The 24,108-nt window shown below is 39.9% G+C and overlaps 1 protein-coding gene across 3 annotated transcripts in view; it reads left to right on the top strand.

Moving 5' to 3' along the window:
- The first annotated feature begins 6,952 nt into the window (after window positions 1–6,952).
- The window catches only part of COL21A1 (collagen type XXI alpha 1 chain), a 189,137-nt gene continuing 171,981 nt past the window's right edge, over window positions 6,953–24,108 (top strand). For all 3 annotated transcript variants that reach the window (XM_044253129.1, XM_044253138.1, XM_044253121.1), the window contains exon 1: window positions 6,953–7,148. The gene's annotated coding sequence lies outside the window, so the exon portion shown is untranslated. The remainder of the gene's footprint in view (window positions 7,149–24,108) is intronic.

Below are 24,108 nucleotides of genomic sequence, written 5' to 3'. Positions count from 1 at the left end.
AGCCACATCTGTCCTGTACACAGATTCTAGCAGATGACTCTGTTACAGCTAAGGGACTGCTCTTTTGAATAACTTGGCATCTCTGTGAGGTCGGCACGCAGCAAGCCAAGGCGTTCATCCCCACCCTTTACTGCAGCACTGAGGCTTCCCGAGTATGCTTTTGGCTGGGAAAAACCTTGGCAGAGCCAGGGAAATATTTCCCTTCCTCTTCCTTACAACAAGATGTCATGCAGGCAGGTGGCCCAATTTATGATGGTAGGTTCTAGAGATAGCCTCTAAGAAAAAAAGAAGCATGTATATCCTTAAGAAAAGATTAGTTTTACAAGGCTCTGTGCAGTTAGACCGGGGGGTAAATATCCATAGAAAACACTAAGTACACACACACTCTCCCTTTTAGGAACTATGATCAATCTAGAAGGTTCAAAAGGAAAGATTTTTATACCCAGAATTGAAAAAGAAGGTGATGAATCTAGAGGACACTTGATTCAATTAGCTCTGATTTAAAGAATGTAGGAAATAAGAAAACAAAATGCAGGTTATAATGTATGACAGTAACTGTGGCTTGCCTGTCCCACAGAGGTTCATTACATCTGGAAAGGGACCTCGGACATAATTTCAGCAACCATCCTAATTTTTCACATGACATATGGTGAAGTATCTCTTAAATCTGATCAAAGCAACTTTTATAAAACCAAAGTATTAGGAATTAAACAGAATTGAAATAGAAGGGAATGAGTGCCGAATCATTTACCTGGGGAAAACATGCAACTTGGATAATGAATGACTTACTGTGACAGAAAAAACCTAGGATTACTACCATGAATTGGGAAGCCAAAAATATAGGATTGTCTTTCCTTTTTTAATGTAGGCAGCACACTGTGGGATGTCTTCTCCAAGTGGTCATCACTGATAATTTCCTACATGAACCATTATCCAGGGAACTAGGCTGCACTTGAAGCAATCTTGAAGTGTTAAGAAAGCTCTTAGAGGAATAACTTTAGAAAAGTTAAGGAATTGGGATGGTTATAGTTTTTAGAAAACTATATTAAATAACTTCAATATCTTCAAATATTTTTCATTCCCCCCCTCCCTACCTGCATGTGCATGTGTGCACACAGATCCATTGGAACTTGAAGTAATTAGCTTTTTATATATATATTTGTTAACTTGGAAGTTAATGGGACTTGGACTTTTTTTTTTTTTTTTTTTAAATCTATCCCAGCCCATTACTAACCATGTCTAAAAAGAACTCAGGGACTTGAAAATCCTTGTTGACAGGTCTCTATTTCCAATTTTTAACTGTAAATTAAAGGAAAACCAGTACTGAATCTGTGTTTTCACTTTAGATACAACATTTCAATCACAAATGAATTAACCAACAAAGAATTTATTTTCTTTTTACTTTTGATGATGCCTGTATATAAATGACTTCAACACAAAGGCCATTTGCCTCTTCCCTCCTCACTATAACAACCATAATGAAGCATGTTTTGAAGAGTTTCTGTAGGTAGGAGCCTAACAAGAAACCATTGCCATGGCTGGTTAGAAATAGGGTAGTTCCTCATTTCTCTGTTATGGTTCAAGGCTAGGAAGGTTGAATTTGCCTTTCAGCCCTATGAAAAAAATGTAAGAAATGTGACCTAAACCTCGGGGAATGTGAATTCATTCAGTATTCTCTTGGCCAGAAGAAATTGGGACTTTGATAGTGAGAAAAAGAAGAATTATAAACAAAAGAATTATTTCTAAACTTTTTCTGACTGCACATTTGGGTATATTGGTTTTTTTTTTTTTTACATCTTTACCTGCTAATTTGGGTGTCTCACATTTGGATTTAAGAACATGTCCTCAGAAATAAGAACTAAAGATCATCCAAGCAAATTAGAATGAGTCATTTTGTCTTAGACTTTCGGACTTTTAAAGGGACTTATAAAAATATTCATTATTGATGTCAAACTCTGATATTAAGAAATGATTTGCTGTTTAGCATTTCAAGCTATAAATTTAAGAAAGATTTAAGACACAAAATGATTTTATATTGACATTCTGTTTTCTTAAGTTTCTTTCAGCTTTGAAATTGCTTTTGGGTGTTCAATTTAGGGCCCTTCTCATTGAAAGGAAGAGAAACCCGATTCAAATTAGCTTAGACAAAAAAGGGATTTATTGACTCAAGGAAAAACATCTAGAAGGAGGCCTTGTTTCAGTAGTGGCTGGATGTAGATATTCTGGTGTCATCTGTTGCTGGTGTCTGTTGCTTGTTCTCGTTTTCCTATAGTTCTGCCATTCTCTGTGTTGGCTTAATTTTCAGTCAGCTTCTTCTAGGTGGATTTAGGCTTACATGGTCTTTTGGGTTCAAAATCCAAGAAAAAACAACAACAAAAACTCCTCTTTCCCACCCTTCCAAAGTTCCAGAAAGAGGTCTGACTGGCCTAATTTGGGTCATTTGCCCATCCTAAACCAATCCGTGTGAACGATTCCTTCTGTGGATTCTTTGGTCCAGGGATGTTATCATGGGAGCCATCACCAGGGACTATTAGAATCACTACTGAAAAATCATGGACCTCAGGCCTGTGAAGTATTTTCCAATTATTTCCACAGTAGGGCTATCATAAGCCATATCTTTTTATATAGAATACAACTAGTATATATTAGCCCTTTGGATTTAACCATCAAACTGGAAGTGTGTCTACAATCCAAGAATGTAGGTATTGAAAAGAAGAGGAAGTGGCCTCCATAGTTGTTTCTGAAGAAGTCCTAAGGAAACGACATCACTTTCCTTTCTCTGTAGTAGCTGTTTTATTTTGTTCCACCTAGCACTCATTCCTTCTTTTTATGGTACCAGCATCCTGATTTCATTTGAGTGTTTCTTCTTCTTCAGGCTTTTTGAATTCAGACTTAAAGGCTTTGTCAAATGTGTTTCAGTAGGCCAGTACAATTAGATGCCTTGTTCTCTCCTCATGTAAGGTATTGGCTGGTGACCCATGCTAGCTCGGCCAGTGAAACTCACTATCCTTATACACTGAGTAGATTAATATATGAATGTGAAAAAAATGTTGTTCATTTCTACCACTGGTGATATCCTTCTAAAAATGCTGAATAGTTCCTGTTATCTCTGCAACTTTATCTGGTTCTTCTTTTCCCAAAAGTAGTTTTCCAGCCCTTCTGTGAGCTACTCATATAATTCCAAAGGATTCGTTTTCCATGTCGATTGGAAACAGTTCCTGTTTCCAAACTGGTTGTAGCCTGCAAAATGAAATGGCAGAAAGCCTGGTACTCTGGTGCTCTGGTGTTCTGGAGCCTCGGATAGTTGGAAAAGCCAGGTTCTCTGCCTAGTAATAAAGCTAGTATGATCAATACTAGGAGGAAGGTAAGAACCACAGAAGGAAATAAGAAGCTGGCTCTCTGGGACCCTTGCATATACCTCTTGTTATGAAGTGTCTGATTGTCAGAGGAGATAATGACATTTACTGAAAAAATGCATTTGGGCTATAGTTTGGGGTCCAAGGTCAGAATGGGCAAGTCTCTCCATCCCAAATCCCTGTTTATAAATGCTTTAGGTGGAGGCTAGGGAGATGGTCAGAACACTGAAGTTACTGCCTGGAAACCAGAATCCTCAGTAGCTGTTTAGATTGAAGGACATGGCTAGTCACGTTACTGACCTTTAGTTTCTAGTCTCTGAAATTGACCAGAAGCCTCCTAGAGCTTAAAAGGACTTGTCTTCCCAGGTAGACCTCAACCTTGACAACAGTGTCCTATGCTCAGTGGTCAAAGGAGATCCTCCTAGAGGGCAGATTTAGGGGCTACCAGTGGGCTGACCATCATTCCATGCATCCCACCATGATTGTCACTATATCCTGCAAAACAGAAATAGCCAAGACTGTTCCATGGAAGAGAAGTGAGTGTCCTGGTCAGCAGTTCCCATGTGAGGAATATCCAGGGTGCTGACTGCTTCAAAGTTGGCCACCTTGTAAAGCAATGTCCTCATGACTTTGGGAACTACATAAGTCCACTCCTTATTTTAAAGAGTGCCACTGGCACAGAGCTGAATTTATGGTCAGATTAATCAGATAATACCCAATTCCTGATTGTCAGCTGGTATACACGGTTTAGACATTTCCCCACCAGTGGTTTTTGGTCTGTCAGTCCTCTAGCTAAGGGAGTGTGCATGTAAACCAAGCCAAGCTAAATGGACTCTCTCTCTGGACTTTGGGTCTTGGACAGAGTTCAGCAAGGGCAGGAAAAACAGATGCAGTCTATTTTCTCAAGCTGTGTTGCCTTTACAAGACTGTTGAGCAGTAATTGCTACACAGAATCTGGTCCTTCACAGACTATCTTTCTCTAAGCCTGGTTTTCCAGCCTTCCTATCATTTCTATGGCCTAAATTCCTTTTGCTGTTGAACTCAACCAGAGTTGGTTTCTGTGACTTGGAGCCCCAAGACCATCAGGTAACGCACCCCTTTCTTTCCCAGGCCTCCTATTGTACTTTTGAAACTTCTCATTCCCTTCACACATACCCTTGATTTAAAGGGGGAGGAAGGACACAATAAGATTGGCTTGGGATGATTCTGCCCACAATCCTATCCTAGAGAGAGCATTTGAGAACTGCCTGCCTTTGTGAATAGTGTATTATTTGAGGATGATTTTAGCTACTTGTGAGGGAGGACAGGGGCTTGTTTTGTTCACAGCTCTGTCCCCAAAGTCTAGCCTGCTGCCTGGAACAGCATCAGTGCATTCAGTATATATACACTAAGGTGGTTCTCCCTTGGCCTTGTCACATTAGCAAATTTGTTCATTCAATAAATATTTGTTTATTGTTCACATGGGAATATAATAGTGAGCAATACAGATATGACACTTAGGACACACTTATGACACACATATGACACAGCTTAAAATGAATTATGTCTGAGTTTCTGTAGGTCAGAGTCTGAGCATGGAGGGTCTGAGGCAGCAGAAGCTGAGGTATGGCTAGGGTTTAGAGGATAAGAGGGGGACGAGGTGGGGAGGAAGTGGCAAATCCTGAGCATGGAGAAGAAAGAGTCTTGGAGACATTTTAAGGAGTTCGGAGCTTATTTTAAGAGCAATGGAAAACCATGTTAGCATTTTAATTAGGAGAGGATCATATTTACTTTAGAGTGAAGAATAAGGCAAAGTCCCATCTTAAGCAATTGGTTGAATGGTAGCGAATTTGAGAAAAGCAGGGAATTCAGAGAGGAGGAGCAGGGTTTTAAGGGGGGAACAGAAAAATAATAAAAATAAATAAATAATAATAAAATATAAAAATATAAATAAATAATAAACAACTCAGGCTTGACCACATTATATTTGAAGTGCTTGCCATTCATACAAATGAAGATGTTCAGCAGACACTTTGGATACTGGATAAAAGTTAGAGAAAGAGACCTGGGTTGGAGAGGTAGACATGGGAATACATGAGTGGCTTTTAATCTCTTAGTACATGAAAAGAAGAGGGTCATGTCTGAGAATCTAAAAAGTCATGGTACCTCTCTCCCCAGAAAAGTACTGTATATATATGGCTGCTATCTATATCTCCATATTGGGAAGTTGTGGTCATATTTTCATTGATATGATCAGGAAGAAACATTTCTGAATACTAATGGACTATAACATGAATGAATAAGGAAATGCAGAAATGAATGAATGAATGAGGAAGCGCAGAAAATGATAATCATCATTTGACCTGATGTATTTGACCTGAACTTAGTAGGATTTAGTTGTTGAAGGCAGGCAGACATTTCTTTGTGAAGGCTCTCTCCTGGGGGGAAACTGAGTCACACATTCACTCAGCCCATATTTATTGAGCACCTACTATATTCCAGGTATTGTTCTAGATACAGAAAGTAAAGCTAGGCGTAAGACCAATTCTTTTTCCTCAGGACGCTTCTCTTGAGATGGATGCAAAGCAACAGAACAAATAATACACTTTCAAGGAATGATAAGTAATATGTTGAAAATGAAGTAAGGTTAGGGGATGTGAATAGTTGTGGAAGTTCCATTTGGATGGAGTATGCAGGAAGGACTCTCTGGAAGGGCATTTGGGACCTGAATAAAGGGAAGCAGGCAACTGTGATAAGGTGTGAGACAGAGCTTTGGAGGTAGATGAAGTAGGGAGAGAACACCACATTGGGGTGTATATAAAAGGACAAGCAGGCCATACGGGGGAGGGGGGAGGGGGTAAAGCAGAGTGAGAAGTGGAGAAAGTGACAGGTGAGGGGGGGTAAGAGGGGGGTCCAGGGCACATGGGAGGTCTAAGCACCTTCAGGTTAAGGAACTTTCTGGTGCTCTGTGAGTTAAGGGCAGAGCAACAGAGTACTCTTTTATTTCATAGGCCGTCGCCTTATTCCAGAACTTCCTGTAACTTCCAGGTCCTCAAAGGTAACTGCCTACCTATTTGAAAGTGAACTCCTCTCAGGTTTTTGGGCAGCTATTCCCTTAGGTTAAGGGCAGGTACAACGGTCAGCGGCGGGGCGGACCAGAGTGACAGATTGGCTTGGGGCCAATTCTCAATTGGCTGGGGGCAGTTCTCACGGGCTAAGGAAGGTGGCACCTCTCCTCCGTGACCAGAGTGACAGATTGGCTTGGGGCCAATTCTCAACTGGCTGGGGGCAGTTCTCACGGGCTAAGGAAGGTGGCACCTCTCCTCCGTGCTGCCGCGCGCCCCAGGTGCTCGCCTCCCCGGTCTCTCCCTTTCACCCTCGGCGCTCCTTTATCTTTCCCGCTTCCCGGGTAGCTCCTCAGCCGCCTCTCCCGTCGCGCAGCCTCTGGTCCTGGCAGGATTCGAGCCGAGCGTGTTTCCACCAGGGTTAATTAGCAGTTCGCACTTGCAGATCGCGATCCAAAACCCACCCTCTGGCCTTGCCCACCGGAAAGGGGGCGGGAGTGCTAACCTTATCTCCGGGGCTCCGCCTCCAGGGGGCCGAGAGCGAGCTTCGGAGCCGAGGCGCTCTGCACTGGCCACTGCCGGCGGACGGGGCGACAGGGCGACCGGGCTCGGGACGGAGGGTAGCAAACCCTCTTCAGCCCAGATTCTGCCCGGGTTGGGGCTGGTCGCTGCCTGGGACGCCCCCCGAAGCCCTGGTACAAGACGCTGCTGGCTGCGACCGCCACCCTGACCCTGGACGCCGCGTCAGGTAAGGTGACAGCGCCTTCTCCCCTCTCTCTGCTAGAGTAACAAATAGGGGGTTCAAGGCTAGCTGTCCCGGGGCTGCAGTTTGACATTTTCTCCCCGCGCTGAAGCGCTTGGTGAACCCAGAGATCAACCCTGCGCCCAGGCTGGAGGCTGGGTTGACAGGATTTGTCCTACAAAGTTACTGGGTGTTCCTGAATCACGGGAGGTTCGTTGGGAGCTGGTTTGTGCCGCGGGGTCTTTGGCCCCGGGAATTCTTATTGTGTGGCAATGTACGCCCCTGAACCCATCGTCCCCTTGGAAGGGGCAGTGGCGTCCACACGTGGCGCGCCGGGAGCGTGGGCGAGCGCACAGGGCGGTGGGCGGTGTATTTGGCCCAGAAGGTTCTTTAATGGTGCTGCACAGGACAGGAGCTTGGGGGAACTTTAAAAAACTCGGTACTTGAGCAGCACCCTAAACCAATTAAGTGAGAATCTGTAGGAATGGGAGTTGGGGGCATCCACGTTTAAAACAGATCCTCTCGGGTGATTTCCATGCAGAACAGCTTGGGAACCAGTGAGTTAAAGGAGTGGTTCTCAGAATGTCATCTCTGGCCAGCGGTAGAGCATCACCTGGGAACTTTAAGGGACGATCAAGAGCCCAGGCCGAAACTCTGGGAGTAAGGTTTAGTTGTGTTTCCATGAACCCTCCAGGTGATGGTTGCGTTTACATACTTTTGAGAACTACTGGGTTGGATCTCAGGTAAGGGCAAACACCTGCAAATTCCCCTCCACAGGGGCAGTAGTAAAGGGAACACTTTTCAGAAAATCCTAGGTCTTCATCAGTAGGGTTTTACACTCTCCAAAACAATCCCCCCCCAAAACACACTGGGAACGTTGGAGGATCCTGTAAAGGGTAGAGACTTAGCTATCATTTTGAGCAATTTTTACATGGTAGAATCTGTGTACTTTAGGGAGAATAGGAATTTAGGTTTTTTTTTTTTTTTTTTTTTTTTTTGAGTCGAAATGAAGCCGAAGAAGAAATATACATAAGTCTTCTAGTTGTAATAACATGAGTCTTTGGCTCCCAATGAGATGATACCAGATCATCTCTGTCATCAGTGTACATTACAGTACATTACAGGACTTTTTTTTTTTTTTTTTTTTTTTTTAAAGCAGAGGTTTAAGGGATTCATGCCAGTTCTCCAGAGTGAAAGGGAAGTTCAGCATTGCAGGTCTCTGGATTATTTGAAGTGACTCCTCCCCCCACTTCTTTTAATAGAGATCTGAGATTTCAAAATTTTGGCTAAAAAAAATTCCAGCTGTTTCTAAGTCATTAGTACAGAAATAGAATGACTTTGCAAATAGGCTTAAATGGATTAGAAAATCTGATGCTGGATAAAAGGCTAGAATAGGCATGACTCCAGTCCCACCACATGTGTGCCTGGTGAACACAGTGCTACCCCTAGCAAGACTTTCTGTACAGGAAACGTTCATTTCCCAAACTGGCATTTTCTGTGCCAGTTTGTGATTGCAATATATAGACTTCTTGAGGGGCAGGTATTAAGCGTGTGTTTAGAGAACTAGGGAAAATAAAGGTAATGTTAAGGAACAGGAGCCTTTGTTGGGGCTCAAGACTCAGGTTCAAAATATGCTATGGGAACATATTCAAAATTTGCTCTGGGAGAGTTGCATAACTTCTCTGAGCCTCAGTTTCCCCATCTGTAAAGGAGGACTGTAGTAATACAATGCATCCTTCATAGTTCTCACATTGTTGTTAAAGTGAAATAATGCTTCTAAAGTGTTTAAATTAAATATACACACACCACACTCACACTAAGAACAAAAAATTCTAATCCCCAAATGCCTTGAAATGAAAAGTATGTTGATATAAGGGTCAGATTTTGTATTAAATCTAACCCTTAGAATTTATAGCTTTTACTTCTTAACCAGAATGTGAACACAAGAATATTTTCAAATTCTTTTCATAATTTTATTGCATGTTTTATATGGAACTTTCTAGAATTTTTCTTTTTTACTTGATTAGCTTCAAATCATTTGATTTTTATTCACTCTCTGTGGTAAAGTATTTCATTCGCTATCTGGTGGGTTTTATAATCCATTAACATTCACATTTAAATAGTCTTAAAGTCTGGTTCTCCTTAATATCAGTCCTTAGACTGATTCAGATGGGAAGAGAGCATCTAAAGGTGGCATGCTGTGGTATCCAAGAGAGCCACTTGGGAAATACGATCTGGTATTTCTTAGGTTCTTGAGAGTGAGCACAGAATGAAACCTTATCCAGCTACATGAAGGTTTGTTGAAGAGGATATAAGAGAAGGGAAAATGAGGATACAGAGCAAGGATAGGCCTAAACTGGCAAAAAGGGTTAGGTGATGTAATTTAAGAGTTCTTTTTCTGCTTAACTGTGATAATTTCAAAATGCTTCAAACCGCATACCCAAAAAGCAATTCTTTACATATCGTTTGATTGGAACTTATCTGGATGATCATCTTAGGACCAAATAGTTCTGGTGAAAAAACATGGTATCAATTTCAAAAAGGATGCCAAATTATTCTGTAATTTTGAATGTAGTCTTGATTATCCTTTGATTTCAATGATAAGTTGAATATTAGATTTCTAACTTAGAGCACCTTTTTATAACTCATCTTGACTCTTGGAATTCAAGATGTTACACCTGTTTATTACTAATCTTCTGTTACTTCCTGGAGACTAAACGTAATGCAGCTTCCAGCATATGAGCATTCTCAAGCATGTAAACTCCTTCATTCGGGCAATCAGTCTCTATTAGGATACTTTTGACCTTACAAGTGAATGTTATTAAAATGAATATGATTAGAATTTAATGTTACTAAATGCCATTACAATTTAATTTGAGTAGGGTTTTCTATTTAACTCACCATGTATGAAATGAAGAGTAGCTTTGGGGATGAAAAGGAAAGATCAGAGGTACATCTCTTGATGGGAAAAATGAAGGCATGTGGAAGCAAATTCAAACTCTCAGGAATCAAATCACGTGTTCTGGATAATTTATCTGGAGAGCTAAGAGACTCCGCGATGTTGCAATTGTCAGTGACAGGATGTGGCAGCTCTGTTGCAGTGAGTGGCCAATTAGGAATGATCAGTACTGCAATGCATAAAATAAAAAATGATTTTATAATTCTCCACTTACATGCATAAGGATTGGAGCAGAGATAGTGTTAGAGAAGCTAGCCTAATTGCACTTGATGTACATAACCTGGCTCACTTAAAAAGATTTTGATGAGCATTACCTGGCATTCATTTAGTCCATTTTGAGGGCCCTAGTTTGTTCCAAAGTGGATGGTTTTACTATTAAGGCCAATCTTGGAAGTCTTGTGAGTAAAACACATCAGTGGAAATGGATACATGTTTTTATTTTGTATTTATTGTCTTTGGATTATATTTCTTAGCATGCAATAGTAATTCCTTAGCTAGAGTCATTATCATTCTTGAGAGAAACAAAGTAGAAATGTTTATTTTTGGCATGTGGTCTAGTCTCATGCAAACAAGATCAGCCATGGAGGCCAAATTTCCTAACTTTCTTTTCCATATTATGGTTGGGGACACTCTACAGTCAGACTGCCTAGTCTTTTTTTTTTTTTTTTTTTTTTAAGATTGTATTTATTTGACAGACAGAGATCGCAAGTAGGCAGAGAGGCAGGCAGAGAGAGGAAGGGAGCCTGCTTCCCTGCTGAGCAGAGAGCCCGACGCGGGGGCTCGATCCCAGGACTCGATTCCAGGACCCTGGAATCATGACCTGAGCCGAAGACAGAGGCTTTAACCCACTGAGCCACCCAGACGCCCCCAGACTATCTAGTCTTGTCTTGTATCTGACTCTGTCACTTATGAATTGTTTGAAGTTGGACAAGTTGCATATATTTTTTTACTTCTGTTTCCTCATTAGAAAATTGGGAAAACAGTACCTATCTCAGCAGGGTTGTTATATGGAGTAAATGTGTTAATGTACATAAAGTTCTTTTAACACTGCCTGACTCATAGTAAATGCTTAATAAGAATTTGCTGTTATTTTACTTTGGACTTAATGAATGGTTTAAGCTGAGGCTCTCTTTTCTGTTTTCACCTCTTAAAAATGGAATCCTAAAAAAAGTAGCTTAGGCTATGTTCATTTGATGGTTTTTCTGTTTTAGATAGTGGGAGAATTTGTTTCAGGATAAGTGAAGTATTTCAAGTTTCTCAGAAAATAGTACAACGTTTTGAATACCATTTATAAAAGTTCCCAGATGCTGCTGCTGCTGCTGGCCAGAGACCACACTTTGAGAATCACTGCTTTGAACTACTGGTTCTCAAACTTGACTGAACATCAGTATCACCGAGCACAGTTCTTTCTTTATTATCTTTATTATTTTTTAAAAAAGATTTTATTTGTTTATCTGAGAGAGAGACAGACAGAGTGGAAGGGGGTGCAGGGGGTCACAGCAAATGGGAGACAGGGGTTGCGGGGTGGTAGCAGGAGAAGCAGACTCCCTGCTGAGCAGGGAGCCCAATGTGGGGCTTGATTCCAGGACCCTGGGATCATGATCTGAGCCAAAGGTAGGTGCTTAATGACTGAGTCACCCAAGCACCCAGCACAGTTCTTTAGAATGCTGATACCCAAGCTGATTAAAAGAGTTAATTTGGTTAATTTATTGTGAAAAGGAGTAATCATGTCCTTTATAAAGAGAGGCCCTGTAACACTATACATTATTATCTGTGGGATTCCCATGTACTCCTAGAATTTTTAGAGTGTTAATGGATGTTATAATTGATCTAATATAAATGAGGAGACAGAGGCTTAGAGGTATCATTCTAGGCTAAAGGCTTATGCAGAGTTAGTTGTAGGACTGGATGACAAATCAGGGTTCCTGTGTTCAGCTCAATATTTTTTATTCAACTACCTTGCCTTCTGGAAAATCAGATAATATGAGGGAAGCACATAATCAAAGACAGTGCTGTTGGAATGCTCTAGATCTACCTGTCCTGCTTAATCCAGTTTGCTTTCAGAGTTATCTATTCAAAAGATTTCCTTAATGGAGAACCATTGCAAACAATATGTCCACCATGCCAAGAAAATAAATTTATAGCTGTCAATTTTGAAAGGGATATTTTTTCCTACTAGGTTTGTCTTTTCTAAGGATTCGGTTTAATTTTTTCTCTTTGCTGTTTCTCTGGCATTTTGGTTTTTACTAATGAAAAAACTTAGAGATATCTTTGAAAATTTCAGGAAACGTTGATAGTTTTCTCAAGTCCAAGTTTAGTGACCTTCTGGGAATCCTGCCAGTTGCTTGTGTTTGATTCAGTGTTTAGTTTTGGTTTTGACTTGTGTTGTTTTGATCTAGGTCAATTTAGCCATGATTGCAATGTTATGCTGTTTGTTAACTATTTGTTTTTACAGTTATTGGTGTCAAGAAAAGATTAAGGACCAATAAAATTTTCTTTTAAAATTCAAAGAAAGAGAGGTTCCAGTGAAGTTTGAGCTTTAGAGCAATTTTGTACTTTTAAGAATATTCTTTGGAAATTTAGTTTTTAAAGTGTTGTAGGGACAAATACAAACACTCAGAACATGGGTATTATATTTTCATGGTAACTTTCAAATTCAAAGGTCGTTCAGTGATTGAAACAACTTTTCGAAATACAAATTTTCAAAAATTCTAAACCTTGTTATATCTGAATTTTGATACTTTATTAGGGAGAGAGAATTTTATTCCACCTCATGGGGTGTGTCTAGGCCTGTGATTTCTGGTAGTATCCAGAATTAGGTAGAATATTAGAGATAAGACCAGAACACTCTTTGTAAGTGTTCAGCCATTCACCAAATAGTGCCTAAGTGCCAGCCATGAGCTTGGCTACCGTATGGGGATTCAGAGAAGTTGCTAAGTTCAGTTTGGTAAGTGATCAGTCTTTAGAAAGGGTTGAGTATGATTTGAAGGCAGATCTTAGCAAGAAGTGGAGCGTTTATCTCAGAGAGAGGCAGTGTGGAGAAGGTAAACAAACACTCAAGTTCCTGAGAACGTGGGCAACTCCACCACTTCCCTGGAGAAATTTCCTTTGCCTTGGGCAGTCTGCCTTTTCATCATTTTACAGATCCTTTTACTGTCCCCTTCCTGTTCAGATCACTTGTGAGCTAACACCTCTGGACTGAGGTTTGAAATGAGAGAGAGTGAAATCAACAACGTGGGCGGCAGGGATGACATGCCTAACTGTCTTCTCTAGGATGCTATAAGCAGAGCTCCTACTTGGCTTCCTTTGGAATTGGGAGGGGGGTGGGTGGGAATGAAAAGAGAAGGTGACGTTCATCCTCCCTCCAGGAAGTGGAAGTACATGGAACCTTCTTCAAACTCTGTGTATACTTAGTGGCAGCAAGCCAATAGTGTGTGCAGTGTGACCGAGTAGGTCCCTACTATCTGTGTGTCATTTCTCAACTACCATTTAAATAGTAATAATAATAATATATGTCAAATACTAAATAAATAGATGCTCTCATTGTTTCCCAAAAGGCTCTGGACTAGGAAATACGAAACTTGGATTCTCACCAGCCTGCCACCGACTGAATGAAAATTAGTAGCTTAGAAAAGCCTGCAGTAAGGGATAGCTGGGCAGGTGTGATTGCAAAGTCCTTTTTCATTTTGCTGTTTGTATGTTTTTCTTTTCCTTGGTTGCAAGCACTGCTTGGAGCCATCGTGGGCCATGTAAAGAGTTGCAGCTTAGAACATATATACAGACAGTTTAGGTGAATGTAGGGTAAAACTCTTTAGGAAATTAGTCTACTGGGAAATATAGGACACATTTCTCAAATTTCTATTAATATCCTTTTTGAATGTTCACTGAAAATGGACAGTAGGGAATGAAGAATAATGAAATAACAGATCTTTTTATCTTAAGAAAATTGTAAATATCTTTTCATAATGGCTAAACAAAATTTTCTTTGGCCTCCATGTGGAAATTACATAAAAAAATGTTCATTGGTCTTTTCAACACTTGAAATTTTTTTTTCTTATTCTGAATTATGGCTTTTGTGGTAGAAATCAGGCTTATATGAGTAATCAAATTGAGCTCTAAATTGCATGTTTCTCAAAATGTTAACAGTTGTCTTTGGTTTGTAGAATGATAGATATTTTCTTTCTGCTTTTCTTTGTTTTGTCTGTTTTTTAATATACATGTTTTACTTTCATAATGCAAAAATAAATGCCTAACTACATGCTCTGTAGATGGAAACATTTGAAATTTTAATTTTGAATTCCATTCCAAATGAGAGATAATGATGTTACAGTGTAATTAATTTATCTTCATTTAATTCATCAAGTATTTATTGTGCCAGATGTGCTTTTAAATACCAGACACTAATTACAGATAGTAAAATATGGCTAAAATGATACAAAATATTTTTGTAAAAGCAGAAAATCAGTTTATTACTTCTTGTGATTGCCAAAAGAGTATTCTGTACTCTAAGACCTTGAGGCCATGTACGATGATAGCTAACTAAGATCATGGGTATTTTGTAGCCATGGCCCTGACACTTAGCACCTGTGTGATTTTTGGGCCTAGTATTTAACTTCTTAAAGCTTAGTTTGTCTGTCTGTCAAGTGGGGATCATAGGACCTACTTCTTTGTGTGGTCAGGAAGGTTAAGTAGAATAACTCAAACCCCTCAGCATAGTGCCTGACAGGTAAAAAGTACTCCACTTAGCTTAAATTTGTTATTATCATAAGTATACTATTCTCCCTATTTCTAAGCTTTTTTACACTTGAGACTTGGATTTCTGTCTTTTGGAAAACACATCACTACTTTATGTTTTGGATTTATTTAGAGGGAGAGAGAGCACGCACATGTGAGCAGGGTTGGGGGCAGAGGGAGAAGGAGAGAGAGAGAGAGTCGTAAGGAGACTCTGTGCTGAGCCTGGAGCCCCACATGGGGCTTGATCCCCCAACCCTGAGATCATGACCTAAGGTGAATTGAAGAGTCAGATGGTTATCTGACTGAGCCACCCATGTGCCCCACCTTACTACTTTAGATGAGGTATCCTCTGTACAGCCTGGGTCATGAAGAGGCACATCCAGGTTTTCACCATTGTTCACACTGGGCTGAGGGAGAAGAAAGTGTGGATGCTGGGGATGGTATCTCTTAGAGCTGGCGGTAACATTGGCCTTTGGGAGGAATGCCTTGTGACTGTAAGTGTTGCTGTGGAGTCTGCAAGATGATCCTCCTCTGCCATATGGCATAGTCCCAGAAGGTTACTGTGATGTTTTGGTGGGATTGAGGGTATCTTCCAGCCTTGTTTGCAGCTATCCGTGGTTTGTCTTGAGCTCCTGGGTTTAGCAGTTGCAGAGATCTCTTTGGTCAGGGCCATCGATAGCCCATTAGGACAGCTTTGCGAAAATTAGAACATAGCTGTGTCAATGGGCAGATGCAGCCCTGGTTTTCAGTATGGATTTGCTTCATCAGCTAGGTTTCCCTGTGCAATTGCAGCCCGCACTTTGGTGCATTTGTGTAGGGTATGCATTAATCCATCCATTCCGCAAATATGTCTTAGTTCTTTCTGTGGTTTAATCTAGATCCTGGTGATGCAGCGATAAATTGATTATGATCCTTGTCCTCAAGGACTCATAATCGCTTAGCAAATTTCTCCGTGGATGCTCCCCATGTCAGGGTCAGTTGCATTACCATGTAGGTCCTAAACCTCTTTTATTGCTATGTGTAGTAGGTACTTTAAGGAGGTTGTTGTGTTTGTAATCTGGTCAGTTACCCCCACATCTGCTAGTCTGAAGGTCTATTATTTGTGTCTGTGGTTGGATCTATGTTCTCAAAATTGTGGTGAGTTCCACATACATGACAGATGTAAGAAGTTCCTACAGAGTGTTTGGACTTAATACATAGTCTATTAAATAAAAAACTGAACCAAACAAAAACTATGTTGAATTGAATTCAATTGACTGATGCTTGACAGAGGGAAGTTATGGAGGCACTGGGAAATCAGAATCAATTATTTTTAGACTACACATGTCAGAACCCTGGGGAAAAAAATGTGATTATTTTTGATCTCTGTTTTATTCTAAATTAGTTAAATGAATGTCTGGCCAATTACCGATACAGGATAGTTAGAGCCATTTGTGCATCTGTGTTTTCTTAGCTATGCCTCTAAATATTTTTAATTTTTAGCTCCGGAGTGTAATTTCACATTGGACAACTTTTGGCCAGACTCATCCCATTATTAAATGCTAAGCTTGAGTAATGCAACAAGTTTGTGCATTTTAAATGTTTCTGCATCATCTTGGATATGGCTGCCAAGTTGAATTTGAAATTTCCCTTCTAGTAAACTGCCATCTTTTTGGACCTTGAATCTAAAGCAGCATAAGACTAGAGAAGCAATGATAATTTCACATTTTTGAATTTAACTTAAATTCTAACAACTTAAATTTAAAAAATAAATATGTGTACGCTTTCTGTTTTATCCCCTCTTTCAGTTTATCCTCACAGATGAGCATTTATCATAAAGTGAGCTGGAGAAGAAATTTTTTTCCTTCTGTTCCTTTCTTTCACTGTCTTAGTACTGCCAGTCTTTCGACAAGGCTGGACTGTTCCCCCAACCCAGTATCCTCAAGGAATGCACTTGTACAGAGCTATAGTATTTTTAGGCTGCAGTGAAGAGGAACGTGTAGCCTTGCTTGTCTACAGTGTAAGACTTTGCTAATCTTTATTACTCTGCAGAGAATTTCATATTTTGACTTTTTCCCTTTAAAATCTGGGATCTCTGTTTTCCTAGAGGCATCTATTGATATGATATGTTCTGTGGTAAAAGGGGAAAGAAGAAGTTATGTTTTACTACCTTCAAAATATGCAGGAATGGGTTTCAGTCAGTTTCTTAATTTTTTTTTTTTAAAGATTTTTATTTATTTGACAGAGAGGGAGTGAGTGCGAGCAGGCTGAGTGGCAGGGAGAGGGAGAAAATTCCTTGTGGAGCAAAGAGGGCTCAATCCCAGGACTCTGGGTTATAACCTGAATCAAAGGCAGATGTTCAACCTACTGAGTCACCCAGGTGCCCTGATACCAGTTAGTTTCTAGCATTGTTCTCACTAGGGAGTTGGGAAGTTTTAAATGGAAAAATGCAAGAATTTTGGTGTATTAAGCAGGAAGGGAGATATTCTCCCAAGGAAGGCATTATTGTGTACTTCATTATTTTCACAATGAGCAGATGTTGGTGATTACAAAAACATTGGCTGTGTGCTATATGAAGGGGAAAAAGAGCGAGAGAGAGAGAGAGAGAGAGAGAGAGAAATGATGAGTCAACAAGTTTTAATTCAGTGTCTACCAGGGTGCCTGACGGATTGAGGTTGGTTATGACCCCAGGTTGCTTGTGGTACCATTGGGAGATGGACTGTTTCAAATATAATTTTTAGGAGGCAAAATAAGAATGTAAGAGAGCTCTAAATGGTCTAATACTGGAGATAGGCACTGTGGAAGGTGTGGTCTTGCTTTTTGTCATGCTATGCTTTGTAGAAGAGGTAGGGATTAAACTTGCTTTTTTAAAAATTTATTTATTTATTTGACAGAGAGGTGGTCAGAGAGGGAACACAAGCAGGGGGAGTGGGAGCAAGAGAAGCAGGATTCCCACTGAGCAGGGAGCCCAGTGAGGGGTTCTGACCTGAGCCGAAGGCAGATGCTTGACTGCTGAGCCACCCAGGTGCTCTAAACCTGCTTCTTGAAGCGTAGTTCAGTTTGGAAAAATGATTGGTTTAGACACTCTAGTCAACGCAAGTCATAGGGCTGGAAGTTATTTTATGAATAATTATTGTTTACTGTATAAATATTGTTGATACCAATAATGCTTATCCTGATAACGTACTTAATGAACATACTGCCCTATTCCAGACACCTCCAGTGATGGGAAACTTTCAGTTTGAGGGACATCCCCATCTATTAAAACCTTTTTAAAATGAAATTAAACTAAAAACTTCCTTCCTGGAGTTTCCAGGAAGTCAGTACTAACTCTGTACTCTGGGAGTGATGGGGAGAAGCCTAATGTCTTTTCCTCGTGGCAGTCTTGCCAGTATTTGAAGACAAGAGGGACATCATATTCTAAAACTGCTGCTTTTTTTTTTGCAGTGGTTTGCAGTTATGTCTCCAGTCTGGTCAACCTTGTCTAGATCCACTGAGGTTTGATTCTTCCTGATCATAGGGTTGCTGAATGGAGAGGGTGTAGTCCAGGAGCAAACGAATTGTTGGGCGTCCAGTTGACAATAATGACTGCAGTTTACCATTAGCTAAGACCTTGTAGTCTCCTCAGATCTCCTGCTGTGAAGCCAGCAGCTTCCTATTGAGCATTCTACAACCCAGATTTTGGCTCCCAGGACTTTTGTGTATTTCTATTGAATTTTATCTTGTGGCAGTTGGCCCATTATTTATCCAGGTGAGATCTTTCAGTAAGGTCTTTCATTCAGTCAGAGATCATTCTTAGCTCTGCTTTGTGTGGAGCTGTGATTTGCAGGTCATGGTTGCCCTTACCCAAATGAAGAGTAACCAGTTAACTGGATGGGGCAAGTGTCAGTACTCTAAAAACATCACTAGAAATCTCCCACCATGTTGGCATCAGGTCTTAACTCTCTACGGGGGAGCCATTTAGTTTTATATTACATTTCATCTGTTCTCATTTTGAAATCTCTTGAGCAGAGTATTCATCTGATGACATCTTAGTATGCCCATCAGAGAAGTCCAGGTCAGTCTGATATGACTTACTCTTGGCACTTAACAAGTGTTGTAGGTGGGTTTCTTGTAAGCAGCATGTGGGCAGACTTAAAAAAATAATAAAAAAAACCCCTCCCCCCAAAAAAAAGAATCCACACTGGGGCACCTGAGTAACTCAGGAAGTTGAGTGTCAGACTCTTGGCTTCTGCTCAGGTCATGGTCTTAAGATCCTGGGATCAAGCCCCAATCTCAGGCTCTGCACTCAGCTCTCAGCTTGGAGTCTGCCTGAGATTCTCTTTCTCTGTACCTCTGTCTGCTTGCACTCTCTGTCTCTCTAAATAAATAAAATCTTAAAAACAAACAAACAAACAAACAAAGAAAACCCAACCCTACAGGGTGCCTGGGTAGTTCAGTTGTTAAATGTCTGCCTTCGGCTCAAGTCATGATCCCTGGGTCCTGGGATTGAACCCCATGGCGGGCTCCTTGCTCGGCAGGGAGCCTGTTTCTCCCTCTCCCACTCCCCCTGCTTGTGTTCCCTTTCTTGCTATCTCTTTCTCTCAAATAAATAAATAAAATCTTAAAACAAAAACCCTACCATTTGAAATTTCTAAATTCTAAATACCAGAAAACTTTATTTTGATTGTTAATATGTTTGGATTCTTTCTTTGCATTGTTTTCTTTTTTTATCATGCTTTCTTGTTCTTCATTACAATTATAATTATAACTATTACATTTTCTATCTTTGTTTGGAATTGTTTCCTTTTCTTCTCCTACCAGTTTCCCTGGAAATTATATTCCTGTTTACATAATGATTGCTGTCATCATATTTCTATGTATAAATTAAAACCTAATTTCCTAGTAATAGCTAGTTGGTAACTATTCCCCTTCCCAGATAATTTGTCCTATTTACATGATTTTTATCACTCTTACCACCCTCCATCTCTCTCTTCCCATCAGCTTCCAGTTTGAGAGCTTGTGTTTTATTTCTAGAATGTTATTAACTTTTTTTTCCAATAACACTTTTATTTTTTATTATTTTAAGATTTTATTTTTCAGAGGGAGAACACAAGCAGGGGGAGCAGCAGGCAGAACAGGCAGAGGGAGAAGTAGGCTCCCCGCTGAGCAAGGAGCCCCATATGGGACTTGATCCCAGGACTTCAGGATGATGACCTGAGCTGAAGCAGTCACTTAACTGACTGAGCCACGCAGGCGTCCCTCCAGTAGAGGGAAGTTTATTTTGGAGGAATGTTAAGGGTAGGTGGAAGGTTTTGTTAATTAAAAAAAATTCTATCCCATAACTAACTCTTAGTTTTGTGTATCTTAGGGTAATTTTTTTGGAGACACTAATTGGTATCCTTTCTATTTCCTCTTTCCTTCCACCCTCTGGAAACACTTAAGATTTTTTTTTTCTTTTTCCTTTGAATTAGTATTTTTTCACCAATATGTATCTAAAAAGACATGTATTTTTTTCCCCCCCACATTCAAGCAGTTTGTAACCTGGGAGACCCTTTCAGTCTGAAGATTCAGATCTTTATTTAGCTTTGAATACTTTTCTTCCATTATTTCCTCATATGTTTTATTTTTTTTTCCTTCTGAAAACTTTTTAAATATTTTGTAAGATTAGTATCCTTTTGCATTGTAATCTGATAGAATTCTTCAACTTGATTTTTCATCTCACTACTTCCCTCTTCAGTTATTCTCATATGTCTCTCAATATGTTAATATATATTCAAATATTCTCAAATGGGAAGGACACTATATCATACTCAAAGGGTCTGTCCAACAAGAAGATCTAACAATTTTAAATATCTATGCCCCCAACGTGGGAGCAGCCAACTATATAAACCAATTAATAACAAAATCAAAGAAACACATCAACAATAATACAATAATAGTAGGGGGCTTTAACACTCCCCTCACTGAAATGGACAGATCATCCAAGCAAAAGATCAACAGGGAAATAAAGGCCTTAAATGATACACTGGATGAGATGGACATCACAGATAAATTCAGAACATTTCATCCCAAAGCAACAGAATACACATTCTTCTCTAGTGCACATGGAACATTCTCCAGAATAGATCACATCCTCGGTCCTAAATCAGGACTCAACCGGTATCAAAAGATTGGGATCATTCCCTGCATATTTTCAGACCACAATGCTCTGAAGCTAGAACTCAACCACAAGAGGAAGTTTGGAAAGAACACAAATACATGGAGACTAAACAGCATCCTTCTAAAGAATGAATGGGTCAACCGGGAAATTAAAGAAGAATTGAAAAAAATCTTGGAAACAAATGATAATGAAAATACAACGGTTCAAAATCTGTGGGACACAACAAAGGCAGTCCTGAGAGGAAAATATATAGCCGTACAAGCTTTTCTCAAGAAACAAGAAAGGTCTCAGGTACACAACCTAATCCTACTCCTAAAGGAGCTGGAGAAAGAACAAGAAAGAAACCCTAAGCCCAGCAGGAGAAGAGAAATCATTAAGATCAGAGCAGAAATCAATGAAATAGAAACCAAAAATCAATAGAACAAATCAACCAAACTAGGAGCTGGTTCTTTGAAAGAATTAATAAAATTGATAAACCCTTGGCCAGACTTATCAAAAAGAAAAGAGAAAGGACCCAAATAAATAAAATCATGAATGAAAGAGGAGAGATCACAACTAACACCAAAGAAATACAAACTATTATAAGAACATACTATGAGCAACTCTACGCCAACAAATTTGACAATCTGGAAGAAATGGATGCATTCCTAGAAACATATAAACTACCAAAATTGAACCAGGAAGAAATAGAAAGCCTGAACAGACCCATAACCAGTAAGGAGATTGAAACAGTCATTAAAAATCTCCAAACAAACAAAAGCCCAGGGCCAGATGGCTTCCCGGGGGAATTCTACCAAACATTTAAAGAAGAACTAATTCCTATTCTCCTGAAACTGTTCCAAAAAATAGAAATGGAAGGAAAACTCCCAAACTCATTTTATGAGGCCAGCATCACCTTGATCCTAAAACCAGACAAGGATCCCATCAAAAAAGAGAGCTATAGACCAATATCCTTGATGAACACAGATGCAAAAATTCTCACCAAAATACTAGCCAATAGGATTCAACAGTACATTAAAAGGATTATTCACCACGACCAAGTGGGATTTATCCCAGGGCTGCAAGGTTGGTTCAACATCCGCAAATCAGTCAATGTGATACAACACATCAATAAAAGAAAGAACAAGAACCATATGATACTCTCAATAGATGCTGAAAAAGCATTTGACAAAGTACAGCATCCCTTCCTGATCAAAACTCTTCAAAGTGTAGGGATAGAGGGCACATACCTCAATATCATCAAAGCCATCTATGAAAAACCCACCGCGAATATCATTCTCAATGGAGAAAAACTGAAAGCTTTTCCACTAAGGTCAGGAACACGGCAGGGATGTCCATTATCACCACTGCTATTCAACATAGTACTAGAAGTCCTAGCCTCAGCAATCAGACAACAAAAGGAAATTAAAGGCATCCAAATCGACAAAGAAGAAGTCAAATTATCACTCTTCGCAGATGATATGATACTCTATGTGGAAAACCCAAAAGACTCCACTCCAAAACTGCTAGAACTTGTACAGGAATTCAGTAAAGTGTCAGGATATAAGATCAATGCACAGAAATCAGTTGCATTTCTCTACACCAACAACAAGACAGAAGAAAGAGAAATTAAGGAGTCAATCCCATTTACAATTGCACCCCAAACCATAAGATACCTAGGAATAAACCTAACCAAAGAGGCTAAGAATCTATACTCAGAAAACTATAAAGTACTCATGAAAGAAATTGAGGAAGACACAAAGAAATGGAAAAATGTTCCATGCTCCTGGATTGGAAGAATAAATATTGTGAAAATGTCTATGCTACCTAAAGCAATCTACACATTTAATGCAATTCCTATCAAAGTACCATCCATCTTTTTCAAAGAAATGGAACAAATAATTTTAAAATTTATATGGAACCAGAAAAGACCTCGAATAGCCAAAGGGATATTGAAAAACAAAGCCAAAGTTGGTGGCATCACAATTCCGGACTTCAAGCTTTATTACAAAGCTGTCATCATCAAGACAGCATGGTACTGGCACAAAAACAGACACATAGACCAATGGAACAGAATAGAGAGCCCAGAAATAGACCCTCAACTCTATGGTCAACTAATCTTTGACAAAGCAGGAAAGAATGTCCAATGGAAAAAAGACAGCCTCTTCAATAAATGGTGTTGGGAAAATTGGACAGCCACATGCAGAAAAATGAAATTGGACCATTTCCTTACACCACACACAAAAATAGATTCAAAATGGATTAAGGACCTCAATGTGAGAAAGGAATCCATCAAAATCCTTGAGGAGAACACAGGCAGCAACCTCTTCGACCTCAGCCACAGCAACATCTTCCTAGGAACATCGCCAAAGGCAAGGGAAGCAAAGGCAAAAATGAACTTTTGGGATTTCATCAAAATCAAAAGCTTTTGTACAGCAAAGGAAACAGTTTTCAAAACCAAAAGACAACTGACAGAATGGGAGAAGACATTTGTAAACGACATATCAGGTAAAGGACTAGTGTCCAAAATCTATAAAGAACTTAGCAAACTCAACACCCAAAGAACAAATAATCCAATCAAGAAATGGGCAGAGGACATGAACAGACATTTCTGCAAAGAAGACATCCAGATGGCCAACAGATACATGAAAAAGTGCTCCATATCACTCGGCATCAGGGAAATACAAATCAAAACCACAATGAGATATCACCTCACACCAGTCAGAATGGCTAAAATCAACAAGTCAGGAAATGACAGATGCTGGCGAGGATGCGGAGAAAGGGGAACCCTCCTACACTGTTGGTGGGAATGCAAGCTGGTGCAACCGCTCTGGAAAACAGCATGGAGGTTCCTCAAAATGTTGAAAATAGAACTGCCCTATGACCCAGCAATTGCACTACTGGGAATTTACCCTAAAGATACAAACGTAGTGATCCAAAGGGGCACGTGCACCCGAATGTTTATAGCAGCAATGTCCACAATAGCCAAACTATGGAAAGAACCTAGATGTCCATCAACAGATGAATGGATCAAGAAGATGTGGTATATATACACAATGGAATATTATGCAGCCATCAAAAGAAACAAAATCTTGCCATTTGTGACAACATGGATGGAACTAGAGCGTATCATGCTTAGCGAAATAAGTCAAGCGGAGAAAGACAAATATCAT

The sequence above is a fragment of the Neovison vison genome, chromosome 1 (assembly GCF_020171115.1).
Source record: "Neovison vison isolate M4711 chromosome 1, ASM_NN_V1, whole genome shotgun sequence".
In the NCBI taxonomy this organism is placed as follows: domain Eukaryota; kingdom Metazoa; phylum Chordata; class Mammalia; order Carnivora; family Mustelidae; genus Neogale; species Neogale vison.
This window is presented reverse-complemented; position numbering and strand designations above follow the sequence as displayed.